This window comes from Rhineura floridana, chromosome 8, assembly GCF_030035675.1.
Source record: "Rhineura floridana isolate rRhiFlo1 chromosome 8, rRhiFlo1.hap2, whole genome shotgun sequence".
In the NCBI taxonomy this organism is placed as follows: Eukaryota; Metazoa; Chordata; class Lepidosauria; order Squamata; family Rhineuridae; genus Rhineura; species Rhineura floridana.
The window spans coordinates 79384640-79396734 of record NC_084487.1 but is presented as its reverse complement, the minus strand read 5'-3'; the positions used below and the strand labels follow the sequence as shown (position 1 = coordinate 79396734).

At 39.5% G+C, this 12095-nt stretch overlaps 1 pseudogene; it reads right to left on the bottom strand.

Annotated features, from left to right (window-relative positions):
- Positions 1-2654: 2654 nt before the first annotated feature.
- Positions 2655-4433, bottom strand: LOC133363343 (tigger transposable element-derived protein 1-like; annotated as a pseudogene).
- Between the last annotated feature and the right edge of the window lie 7662 nt (positions 4434-12095).

The window sequence follows — 12095 nt, the reverse complement described above, 5'->3', positions numbered from 1 at the left end:
TTTCTCTTAAAAAATGTCTCACAGGGCAGCTGGTAGTAGATGGCCCTCTGTGGGAGAGGAGAAAGTTCAACTGGAATAGGTTTTGAGGTGGTCTACACCAGCCTACACCCCTCTTTCCTGAAATCCTTCCCACTGGGCTATTGGTGATAGATGGCCCTGTGGGAATAGGAAGGGGAAAGTCCAGCTGGAGCAGGCTCTCATGTTGTAGTTTTGCATTGCTAGACTGTTGACATTACATGTTGAGTATCCTTATTTACAAAAAATATTTTGGGGGGAAAATCTGAGGGGTGGCTTTAGTAGTCTTATAAACTGCTTAGAGGTTGTTGTTTGCAAATTTAAATGTTATATGTTAAATTTGCAAATAGAAATAATAAAAAAGAAGAAATAGATTTGCAAATAGATTTTTTAATATAATCAAGCAGTATATACATTTTGTTAAATAAAATAAAATAGTTTATGGACTCTAATACAACAGTATTGTAAGGTCACCTATATAGCATACGAATTGAACTGAATTGCCTCTCCCTGAATTTTGCAGCCCCATTTAGGTAGCACAAGTAAGGCCCACATTGTTGTTGTTGTTGTTTTGCAATGTGTGTGATGACATTTGCTACCAGATTTGGGGAAAGCGCTTACAGTTAGCAGTGGCGGTGGCTTCCTGTATCTTGAGGAAATATGAGTTGTTTAAACTATGAGTGAAAAGAAGCTTGGATTAAGCCATAGTTTCAGAACCTGTCTTATTTTCAAACCACAGTTTAAAGAAACCTCTGAGCTCATATATCACAGAGAACTGTGGTTAGTTTAAAATCGAATGTTTTTTCCCCCTGATGGTCGTTAAAGAGAGAATAGGAAAGGACTGAAGAACATGAACCCAAGGGTCTCCTAGACACAATCCTAGTAGGAAACCATGGCTCCCATCACATTTGAAGACCCTTGCTCTTCATTATGACCTTTGATGATATTCAGTGCTAGTCCTACTCAGAGTAAATCCACAAGTTAAGGACAATGAATAACTTAGGTACATTAATTTCAAACATGAATAACTTATGTGCATTAATTTAATTTAGGTGCATTAATTTCACTCTAAATGGAACTTAGCTGAATACAATCCCATGTGTCCAGAGGGAGTGCCAATATTCAGACTAACTACAGGGATTATGCCCTGGTGCAGGTTTCTGTTCATCTCTCATATGCAGTAGTAAAACAGGGGACTCGTAGTGCATAGAAAAAGAAAGGGTGAAGGAGCACTTTGCTGGGAAGGAAGGGGTGTGCATTGGTTCTCCCAAATTACAAGGCAAACAGAGGTGATTTGTGTGAAGTTTTCACATTTCCGAATTGGATTGTGCCATTAACAGGGCACAATGATAACCTTGAGTCAGACTGGGAACACCCTTAAGTCCTGAGTAGCTCTGTGGACTTGGTTGGATGTATCTACCTACAATAAGGCAGACATAATTTACTCTGAAGGGCCAACTATGCCTACAAATTTCATCCACTTCTGTGAAAAGGAGAAAAAGTCATGGCCACTTTTAGGTTCCCCATTATAATGAAAGGGGAGAAAACTTGGTTCTAAATGATGAGCCAAACTTGAAAGACACAGATCAGTTCTGAACAAACTATGCTGTTTACTACATTACAAATACATATACAAATTGCTTCTTCTTGTGGCTAGTGTACCCCTCTAGTATCTAACCCTTCTTTCAGCAGAAACTCCTACATAACCAGATGTTGCTGAGGGCAGTATTTGGGAGGTGAAACAAGAAGTAGCAGTCTCCTCTGAAGCAGATGTGGTTAAGATCTCTCTCTCTCTCTCTCTCTCCCCCCCCCTCTCTCTCTCTCATCTGTCTGCCTGCCTGCCTGTCTACACACACACACACACACACACACACACACACACACACACACAATAAATCTGTATGAAAAGGAGATATTGCCTCTTGAGGGTCTAAACTACTTGGACTGTGCATGGAATTATTTATTTCTTGTTATACTTCCAGTGGCCTCTCCAGAAGTGTATTTATTTACACACCTGCTATTAGCAGTTCTCCATACAGTAGGGCACCACTCAAATGGTGGGTTAAGTTCCAGACACCCACTGAAAAGCAAAAATCACTGTAAAGCGGAACATAGCCTTTTCTTTTACACAATCCGCAATAGATCTAGGCCTAAAAAATGACATGAAAGTACAATGAATACAGTATACAGTACACACATTGCTTACCTTAAAATATTTGAGCGCTGGCTGCAGCACTTCTATCCTTGCTGGGTCTCCTGGCACGGTGTTGAGGAGCGGGTTGGGGCTGATGCAGGTGTTATTCCTGTGCACGCAAAGGTTAGCGAAGGAGCTTCCTTGGACTGTGATTCTCCACACCGCCGCATCCAGCTCCAGCAGCTCGGTGAAGGGAGGCACTCTTTCTGGCGCTGATGGCTATGAAGGAAGCGAAGGAGCCTTCAGTGAAATGCTTGGTGTTGTCTGCCTGGAGTGTGCGTGACAGGGGACCATGCAGTTGGTGTTACAGCCTTTAGGGCTGCGGGGCCAGCTGGCTCTCCATTGCGTGGAGAGCTTTCTCTGTTGCCCCTGGAGCTGGCACACTTTCATCATCTGACTCCAAGTCATCCAAGTCTCCATCATCTGACTCATCAACGAATCTTATTCATTTTGATGGTGGAGACTTGGATGAAGCTGTTGATGTTGATGTTGAAGATTGTTCAAGGCTAGCTGTTGCTGTCGAAGGTTGCGATGGTACTTTCTTAAAGTAGGAAAGCAATGAACTTTGCCTCATGAATTTCCATATCCTTTCCCTTAGAATTTCTTTATAGCATGCAATACCGTTTAGAAGGTTTGCATTCACTTTAGAACTTCCTTCAAAATTTGGATCAATCCTCTCAAAAGCTGACATCCCCGTTTCTATACAGTTGATAGCTTTCTCCAATTCCTTGGTTGTCATTTCTCTAGGCACAGCAGGACTATCATCAGGATGGGACTCCTCTTCTCAGAACATCCTTCTTTGCTCTTCAATCAGAAGAAGATCTTCATGTGTTAGGGTCTTGTCATGAGAGACAAGCAATTCTGCCACATCCTCAGGCTTGACTTCCAATTCTTATTCCCTTGCCATTTCCACAACATTTGTAGTGACTTCCTCCATTGGATTCTCAAAGCCTTCAAAATCGTCCATAAGTGTGGGAATTAGCTTCTTCCAAACACCTTTCAATGTTGTTTCTTTAACTTCCTCCCATGCATCCCTAATAGTTTTTATACCATCCAAAATTGTGAAACATTTCCAAAATGCTTTTAATTTATTTTCTCTTTGCCCAGCTACTGTATCCCTGTCTAAGGCATCTATAGCCTTAGCAAAAGTTCTTCGTAGGTAATAGGATTTAAATGCTGCAATTACACCTTGGTCCATAGGCTGAAGCAATGAAGTTGTATTTGCAGATAGAAAAATAACATTTATCTCCTTGTACAAACCAATTAGAGCTCTAGGATGGCCAGGGGCATTGTCTGCAAGAAGTAAAATCTTAAAAGGAATGTTCTTTTCCTTGCAGTAAGCCTCAACTGTAGGCTTAAAATAGTCTGTGTACCAATTTGAGAAAAGATCGCCAGTCATCCAAGCTTTTGAATTGGATTTATAATAAACAGGGAGGCTAGCTTCTGCATAGTTCTTTAGGGCCCTAGGATTTTCTGAGTGATAAATCATCATAGGTTTTAACTTGCAATCACCAGCTGCCTTAGCCCCTAACAAGAGAGTTAGCATGTCTTTTGCAGCTTTGAAGCCAGGCATTGACTTCTCCTCTTTGGCAATAAAAGTCCTAGATGGCATCTTCTTCCAATATAGGCCCATTTCATCCACATTGAAAATCTGCTGCTTAGTATATCCACCATCTTCGATGATCTTTGAAAGCTCATGTGGATAACTTTCTGCAGCTACTGCATCAGCACTAACTGCTTCACCCTGCACTTTGATGTTGAGGAGATGGTTTCTTTCCTTAAACCTATTAAACCAGCCTCTGCTAGCTTCGAATTTATCCTCAGCAGCTTCCTCACCTCTCTCAACCTTCATAGCATTGAAGAGACTTAGGGTCTTGCTCTGGATGATGACTCAGCTTAAAGGCACGTTGTGACTGGTTTGATCTTCAATCCATCCCACTAAAAGTTTTTCCATGTCAGCAATAAGGCTATCAAGTTTTCTTATAACTTTAGTGTTCACTGGTGTAGCACTTTCAATTTCCTTCAACACTTTCGCCTTAGCGTTCACAATTGTACTAACTGTTTGGTGAGCAAAACCTAGCTTACGGCCTATCTCAGCCATAGACATGCCTTGCTCACTTAGTTTAATCATTTCTAACTTGGCATTAAGGGAGCATGAGCGAGAGCGAGAAGTTGGAAGCCTAACGATAAGCTCCGTCTCCTCCCAATCAACTTTTGCATTCATCTAAGGCACTAAATCTACAGAGTAAAAGAATAATATTATTTGTGACGCTCCCTAGTACATTGGGAGTAAAGGAATACGGAATTACAAGTTTCTTTAAGCCTATTCCTGAGCGTCGACGAAGCAGCACTGTAACTCATGATATACCTATAATGGCGGCGGCGGCTAAAAACGCTAAGACAATTACAACTCTAAAAAATCAAACTTCTAACACACAACCTTTAACAGATCCTGTGGCATCCCAGATTGCAGCTTTACAAGCTAACTTGCTAAAAGAAAAAGGGACGATAGTTTTAAATTACTTGAGGAAAATATTACCACTTTAACAGGAAAGATGAACGAGATAAGCAAGACGGCAAACGAGGCTTTGGAGGTTGGTATCCAAAACACAGACATGATTCGACACTTAGTAAAAAGCCAAAGAGAGTTGCAAGACAGACTGGATTACCTGGAAAATCACGGACATAGAAGAAATCTTTGCATTAGAGGAATGAAAGAATGGACAGATAATATAAATATTGCACAACTCCTTATAGACTGGTGGAAAGAACTCACCCCAGATGTAGAAATAACTACAACTGATATTGAACGAGTGCACAGGAGTTTTGGTCCTAGATCAAAGGACAACAACCCACCAAGAGATATTATTGTTGCTTTTTACAATACAGCTAAAAAGGATGCTCTTGTTAAAGCCCTGCGAGAGAAAGGTTCAGTGGAACACGAAGGAGAGTCCATCTTATTCTTGCAAGATCTTAGCGCGGAAACGTGAAGGCGCCATAAATCCTTTAAGCCTGCTACAGACTTACTGAGAGAAGCTGGAGTCAAATACAGATGGGGCTTCCCCTTTGCTTTGATAGTCAAGATAGACGGGGAACAACACAGAGCAATTAATAAGGAAGAAGCCACTCGAATCCTGGCACTTTTTAATATCGCCTCTCCATGGGAGGAAGAAGAGATAGAATTGGAGTCTATGGTATCAGTTGGAGGGGGTTGGAAAAAGTTTCTGCAAGGAACTAGAAGCCGTCGCCATATATGTATGGAAACAACACAACCTAGTGGCCAAACAATACGACAAACCTGATCGGCTGCTGCAAAGAAGAAATAAGTGTTGGAGTTTCAATATTAATACGTGGTTGTTTCGCAATTATAGTTTAATGTACTGAGGTTTACTGGTTTATTATGATGTTGCAAAAGTAAATAATGAAGGAATTCTTAATGGGAATTCTTAATGTTAAATTCTTAGCTGGTTCACTAGCTCCCTCAAGGTTCGACCCCTATAGAAGCAGATGGACGGCAGGATGCATTTGCAAGATTGGGACATATTCCCAATTCTTTCAAACTGGGTACGTTGGGTTAGGGTGGAATATGGAGAGGGGAGGGAACTGGGAAGGTAGTAGGGATCACAGAGGATTATTTATTTTGTCTGAGTTGGTTAATAAATTAATAGCATTGGTTGACGAGATATGTTTCCATTTTATTGGTAATATTATGGATAAATATATATATGCAGGTAGGTTTATATCTGAACTAAGCTGAACTTTAATGTTGGATCTTAATATTATGACTCTTAATGTGAGAGGTAATGGAGATGTGATTAAATGTTGGAGAGTCTCTGATTATATTCATATTCGTAAGCCATCTATTGTTTTTTTGCAAGAGATATATAAAGCAGGAATTAATGGACGCCTCCTTCCTCATTCATACTTTGGAGCACAATATATTGCCTCTGGAGCATCCCATTCTAGAGGAGTAGGAATAGTGTTGGCAAATCATATGGACTTTAAAGCACATAAAGTTCTAAAAGATAAAGAAGGCAGGTTTATATTTATCTCAGGTCTCATGGCTGTCAAATGACCTTGGCATCAATTTATTCGTCAAATTCTGGTTTTTAAATTAGAACTTTAAAAAGACTAATTAAGTTTGCAACAGGGGTTATTATTTTTGGGGGGTGATCTAAATGCGGTATGTAATGTAAATTTGGACAAAAGCACTATCAGGGCTCATTTCAAGGGAGAAGTGGAATAGTGGATATTTTATCCAGGTTCAATTTAATAGATGCGTGGCGTAAGGTGAATGCAGGGACTAAAGATTTTACATATTTCTCACCTTGTTTTTTTCTTTTTCCAGATTAGATTACGTACTCATGTCACCTACGTTAATATCTGCAATTACTCAAGCTAATATTCTCCCTAGGATGGTATCAGATCATGCTGCAGTTGAGGTCTATATTAATATGTCAACAGATAATTCATTTAGCCCTTCCTGGAGACTTGGTCCCTTTATACTGAAGGATCAACTTGCATCCCAAGTTTATTTTTCCTTTAATATTACTCCAGAGGTACATTGCAACACAATATGGGATGCAATGAAAGCTACTATTAGGGGGCATTGTATTGCAGAGGGGGTAAAACGTAAAAAAGATTGGATCCGATTAAATTACAATTACTGGAAGAGATTAAAATCTTGGAACACCAACATAAAATCACAAGTTCTAAACAAATATGTATTAAATTATGTAGGAAACATAAGGAATTAGAAGCATTGGACTCTGCTAAAATAGCTAAATCTTTATGGTTTATAAAACAAAAATATTATGAATCTGGTAACAAAAACTCCAAATTACTTGCAAGTGCATTACGCTCTCAACGTCAATTCTCACAAATACTGGTAATTTATACGAAAGTAGAGAATCTTACCTACGACCCTAAAGTAATTAATGCCACATTTGTTAATTATTACCAAGAGTTATATAAGGCTATGTCCAAAAAGGATAACTCTGATGCAGATTACCTTAAAGGCTTTCAACCTTTATATTTAACAGAAGACCAAATATTAAATGTTAATTCATCAATAACAGCAGCAGAAGTGTCTGCTGCTATTAAGAAATTAAAACAAAATAAAGTCCCTGGTCCAGATGGGTTTGGTAGTTCTTTTTACAATTTTTTTAAAGATATTCTTATTCCACATCTAGTTCATTTATTTAATCTTATATGGGAAGGCGGGTCTTTACAGGATACATGGAATATGTCTCGTATAATCTTGTTGCCAAAACCAAATAAGGATAAAAAAGTGGAATCATACCAATCTATACATTTATTAAATCAAGATCAAAAATTATTTACATCTATTCTAGCAACCCACCTTAACACTAAGATATCAAATATAACCCATCCAGACCAGGCAGGCTTTATTCCAGGACGCCATATATCAGACCCTATTAGACAGCTCCTGAACGTAATGCACCATGCAATAACAAATAAACATTCCCTGGGAGTTCTTTTGCTAGATATCTTTAAAGCATTTGATTGCTTGAGGTGGGACTATTTAATAGAAGTTTTTTAAAAAAAATTAAATTGGGCGAACCTTTCATATCTACAATTTCACAACTTTATGTCCCTACTAAAGCTTTAATTAGGACGGGCAAAATGGACTCAACCCCAATTATTATTGAAAGGGGTACTAAACAAGGCTGTCCTCTTTCTCCTTTGTTGTTTGCCCTTTCCCTAGAACCGTTAGCTGCACGATTATGTAATAATGATAATATAGTAGGGTATCAGAAAGTCAGAGCTAAACATTTAATTAATATGTATGCTGACAATATGTAATTCCTCTTATTAATCGCTCTTATTTTGGAGTTTAGCCATAATACAGTAATACTTATAAATGTATATCTACCACCCGCACGCAATAACAAAACTGCGGATAGAAGAATATTATTGCTTGAGAATTTCATAGTAAAATTGATGACAGAAAATCCTCAAAAAAGACTAATCTTACATGGAGATTTCAATGCACGAATTGGCACTTCAGATATAACTTTATATCAAAAATACCACCAATCGACCTTACTGCCAGCAGAGATCATCAATATTCCTCCGCGTTGCTCAAAAGATAAGGGTATGAACTATACAGGATTAAAATTAATGAAATTGTGTATGGAAGTTAATTTAATTTTATTGAACGGCCGAACTTCTGGAGATATAATGGGAGACCTCACTTATTATTCAGCGACGGGCTCATCACTAATAGATCTAATGTTTGTTTCAACAGATCTTTTCTTTTTAGTAAAGGGTGACTTCAACTACCCGGACATAGACTGGCTGCATATGTGTTCCAGTCATGACAAAGAAGCAAAGTTTCTAGATATTCTAAATGACTATTCCCTAGATCAGTTGGTCATGGAACCGACCAGAGGGACGGCAACCCTGGACTTAATCTTCAGTGGGGACCGGGACCTGGTGCGAGATGTAAGTGTTGTTGAACCGATTGGGAGCAGTGACCATAGTGCTATTAAATTAAACATACATGTAACTGGCCAATTGCCAAGAAAATCCAACACGGTCACATTTGACTTCAAAAGAGGAAACTACACAAAAATGAGGGGATTGGTAAAAAGAAAGCTGAAAAACAAAGTCCAGAGGGTCACATCACTCGAAAATGCTTGGAAGTTGTTGAAAAACACTATATTAGAAGCTCAACTGGAGTGCATACCGCAGATCAGAAAAGGTATCGCCAGGGCCAAGAAGATGCCAGCATGGTTAACGAGCAAAGTCAAGGAAGCTCTTAGAGGCAAAAAGTCTTCCTTCAGAAAATGGAAGTCTTGTCCGAATGAAGAAAATAAAAAAGAACACAAACTCTGGCAAAAGAAATGCAAGAAGACAATAAGGGATGCTAAAAAAGAATTTGAGGAGCACATTGCTAAGAACATAAAAACCAACAACAAAAAATTCTATAAATACATTCAAAGCAGGAGACCATCTAGGGAGACAATTGGACCCTTGGATGATAAGGGAATCAAAGGTGTACTAAAGAACGATAAGGAGATTGCAGAGAAGCTAAATGAATTCTTTGCATCTGTCTTCACAGTGAAAGATATAGGGCAGATCCCTGAACCTGAACTAACATTTGCAGGAAGGGATTCTGAGGAACTAAGACAAATAGTGGTAACGAGAGAGGAAGTTCTAAGCTTAATGGACAATATAAAAACTGACAAATCACCGGGCCCGGATGGCATCCACCCGAGAGTTGTCAAAGAACTCAAAGGTGAAATTGCTGATCTGCTAACTAAACTATGTAACTTGTCCCTCAGGTCCTCCTCCGTGCCTGAGGACTGGAAAGTGGCAAATGTAACGCCAATCTTCAAAAAGGGATCCAGAGGGGATCCCGGAAATTACAGGCCAGTTAGCTTAACTTCTGTCCCTGGAAAACTGGTAGAAAGTATGATTAAAGCTAGATTAACTAAGCACATAGAAGAACAAGCCTTGCTGAAGCAGAGCCAGCATGGCTTCTGCAAGGGAAAGTCCTGTCTCAGTAACCTATTAGAATTCTTTGAGAGTGTCAACAAGCATATAGATAGAGGTGATCCAGTGGACATAGTGTACTTAGACTTTCAAAAAGCGTTTGACAAGGTACCTCACCAAAGGCTTCTGAGGAAGCTTAGCAGTCATGGAATAAGAGGAGAGGTCCTCTTGTGGATAAGAAATTGGTTAAGAAGCAGAAAGCAGAGAGTAGGAATAAATGGACAGTTCTCCCAATGGAGGGCTGTAGAAAGTGGAGTCCCTCAAGGATTGGTATTGGGACCTGTACTTTTCAACTTGTTCATTAATGACCTAGAATTAGGAGTGAGCAGTGAAGTGGCCAAGTTTGCTGACGACACTAAATTGTTCAGGGTTGTTAAAACAAAAAGGGATTGCGAAGAGCTCCAAAAAGACCTCTCCAAACTGAGTGAATGGGCGGAAAAATGGCAAATGCAATTCAATATAAACAAGTGTAAAATTATGCATATTGGAGCAAAAAATCTTAATTTCACATATACGCTCATGGGGTCTGAACTGGCGGTGACCGACCAGGAGAGAGACCTCGGGGTTGTAGTGGACAGCACAATGAAAATGTCGACCCAGTGTGCGGCAGCTGTGAAAAAGGCAAATTCCATGCTAGCAATAATTAGGAAAGGTATTGAAAATAAAACAGCCGATATCATAATGCCGTTGTATAAATCTATGGTGCGGCCGCATTTGGAATACTGTGTACAGTTTTGGTCGCCTCATCTCAAAAAGGATATTATAGAGTTGGAAAAGGTTCAGAAGAGGGCAACCAGAATGATCAAGGGGATGGAGCGACTCCCTTATGAGGAAAGGTTACAGCATTTGGGGCTTTTTAGTTTAGAGAAAAGGCGGTTCAGAGGAGACATGATAGAAGTGTATAAAATGATGCATGGCATTGAGAAAGTGGATAGAGAAAAGTTCTTCTCCCTCTCTCATAATACTAGAACTCATGGACATTCAAAGAAGCTGAATGTTGGAAGATTCAGGACAGACAAAAGGAAGTACTTCTTTACTCAGCGCATAGTTAAACTATGGAATTTGCTGCCACAAGATGCAGTAATGGCCACCAGCTTGGATGGCTTTAAAAGAAGATTAGACAAATTCATGGAGGACAGGGCTATCAATGGCTACTAGCCATGATGGCTGTGTTCTGCCACCCTAGTCAGAGGCAGCATGCTTCTGAAAACCAGTTGCCGGAAGCCTCAGGAGGGGAGAGTGTTCTTGCACTCGGGTCCTGCTTGCGGGCTTCCCCCAGGCACCTGGTTGGCCACTGTGAGAACAGGATGCTGGACTAGATGGGCCACTGGCCTGATCCAGCAGGCTCTTCTTATGTTCTTATGTTCTTAATCTACATATAGCTAACCGCCCGGAGAGTGACCATTTACCAGTTACAGTCGAAATCGACATAAACTTAGAAGATGTTCACTTAACCTGTAAGACATTCTCTAAGAAGGAAATTGAACTACGACCAACTAGAGTGAAATGGTTACCCAAAATCAGTTCTGAAATTACTAAAATCCTTAACTCCTCGGCCATAGATAAAAGTAAAAAGGAAATATTAATGCCCACCACTGAAACTAATCCACTTCTCACTTTACAAAAACTTACAACAACTCTTCAAACAGCCATTGTTAATAGTATACGCCCTTCTAATACCTCTCACCGTCTTAAATCTAAGGCGTGGTTTGATGAGGAATGTATGGAGGTTAAAAAACAACTAACTGAAATTTATCAAAGAATTAAGGTCACTGGATCCCGAGACGACCCACAGGTTTATAGTGAAATAAAGAAAAAATATAAAGCCTTGATAAAGTTTAAAAAACAACAAGAAAGAAACGTAGTATGGCAGAAACTATTGGAAGCAGCTAAATTAAAAAATTCTAATTCCTTTTGGCATCTCATAACGGCACATTGGCCAAAATCACAATATCAAAATTCTGCAAATGTTCCACCCCATATTTGGGTAACCCACTTTCAAAAACTATACCAAGATGAGGCCGAAACCGGATTATCATCCTATGTGCTAAATGAGAGAATTCCAGAATGGCCATCAGTAAATAAAAATGAAATTATTTACTTAATTAATAAACTGAAACCAAATAAAGCGCCTGGCTCAGACAACATCCCCTCAGAAGTGTTTAAAGAAAATATCCATTGGTGGGCCCCGGTTCTTGCCTCATTATTCACTCATATTGATCTATCACTAGAAATACCTAAGGACTGGGGTATGGCCACAATAGTCCCCATTTATAAAAAAAGGCCCAGCCAACGATCCGAATAATCACAGACCCATTAGTTTAATATATGCAATCAGCAAACTGTATGCGGCCAATTTATATAT